Genomic DNA, 2,255 nt, shown 5'->3' on the forward strand with positions numbered 1-2,255 from the left:
CGTATATGACAAGCCCACAGCCAACATCATCCTCAATGGCGAAAAACTGAAAGCATTTCCACTAAGGTCAGGAACAAGACAAGGTTGCCCACTCTCACCACTCTTATTCAACATAGTTTTGGAAGTTTTAGCCACAGCAATCAGAGAAGAAAAGGAAATAAAAGGAATCCAAATCGGAAAAGAAGAAGTAAAGCTGTCACTGTTTGCAGATGACATGATACTATACATAGAGAATCCTAAAGATGCTACCAGAAAACTACTAGAGCTAATCAATGAATTTGGTAAAGTAGCAGGATACAAAATTAATGCACAGAAATCTCTGGCATTCCTATATACTAATGATGAAAAATCTGAAAGTGAAATCAAGAAAACACTCCCATTTACCATTGCAACAAAAAGAATAAAATATCTAGGAATAAACCTACCTAAGGAGACAAAAGACCTGTATGCAGAAAATTATAAGACACTGATGAAAGAAATTAAAGATGATACAAACAGATGGAGAGATACACCACATTCCTGGATTGGAAGAATCAACATTGTGAAAATGACTCTACTACCCACAGCAATCTACAGATTCAATGCAATCCCTATCAAACTACCACTGGCATTTTTCACAGAACTAGAACAAAAAATTTCACAATTTGTATGGAAACACAAAAGACCCCGAATAGCCAAAGCAATCTTGAGAACGAAAAACGGAGCTGGAGGAATCAGGCTCCCTGACTTCAGACTATACTACAAAGCTACAGTAATCAAGACAGTATGGTGCTGGCACAAAAACAGAAATATAGATCAATGGAACAGGATAGAAAGCCCAGAGATAAATCCAAGCACATATGATCACCTTATCTTTGATAAAGGAGACAGGAATGTACAGTGGAGAAAAGACAGCCTCTTCAATAAGTGGTGCTGGGAAAACTGGACAGCTACATGTAAAAGTATGAGATTAGATCACTCCCTAACACCATACACAAAAATAAGCTCAAAATGGATTAAAGACCTAAATGTAAGGCCACAAACTATCAAACTCTTAGAGGAAAACATAGGCAGAACACTCTATGACATAAAACACAGCAAGGTCCTTTTTGACCCACCTCCTAGAGAAATGGAAATAAAAACAAAAATAAACAAATGGGACCTAATGAAACTTCAAAGCTTTTGCACAGCAAAGGAAACCATAAACAAGACAAAAAGACAACCCTCAGAATGGGATAAAATATTTGCAAGTGAAGCAACTGACCAAGGATTAATCTCCAAAAATTTTAAGCAGCTCATGCAGCTTAATAACAAAAAAACAAACAACCCAATCCAAAAATGGGCAGAAGACCTAAATAGACATTTCTCCAAAGAAGATATACAGACTGCCAACAAACACATGAAAGAATGCTCAACATCATTAATCATTAGAGAAATGCAAATCAAAACTACAATGAGATATCATCTCACACCAGTCAGAATGGCCATCATCAAAAAATCTAGAAACAATAAATGCTGGAGAGGGTGTGGAGAAAAGGGAACACTCTTGCACTGCTGGTGGGAATGTGAATTGGTTCAGCCACTATGGAGAACAGTATGGAGGTTCCTTAAAAAACTACAAATAGAACTACCATATGACCCAGCAATCCCACTACTAGGTATATACCCTGAGGAAACCAGAATTCAGAAAGAGTCATGTACCAAAATGTTCATTGCAGCTCTATTTACAATAGCCCGGAGATGGAAACAACCTAAGTGCCCGTCGTCGGATGAATGGATAAAGAAGATGTGGCACATATATACAATGGAATATTACTCAGCCATAAAAAGAAACGAAATTGAGCTATTTGTAATGAGGTGGATAGATCTAGAGTCTGTCATACAGAGTGAAGTAAGTCAGAAAGAGAAGGACAAATACCGTATGCTAACACATATATATGGAATTTAAGAAAAAAAAATGTTATGAAGAACCTAGGGGTAAAACAGGAATAAAGACAGAGACCTACTGGAGAACAGACTTGAGGATATGGGGAGGGGGAAGGGTGAGGTGTGTTAGGGCGAGAGAGAGACATGGACATATATATACTAACAAACGTAAGGTAGATAGCCAGTGGGAAGCAGCCGCATGGCACAGGGAAACCGGCTCGGTTCTTTGTGGCTGTCTGGAGGGGTGGGATAGGGAGGGTGGGAGGGAGGGAGACAAAGAGGGAAGAGATATGGGAACATATATATATGTATAACTGACTCACTCTGTTATAAAGCAGAAACTAACACAC

This window comes from Lipotes vexillifer, unplaced genomic scaffold, assembly GCF_000442215.2.
Source record: "Lipotes vexillifer unplaced genomic scaffold, Lipotes_vexillifer_v1.1 scaffold1071, whole genome shotgun sequence".
In the NCBI taxonomy this organism is placed as follows: Eukaryota; Metazoa; Chordata; class Mammalia; order Artiodactyla; family Lipotidae; genus Lipotes; species Lipotes vexillifer.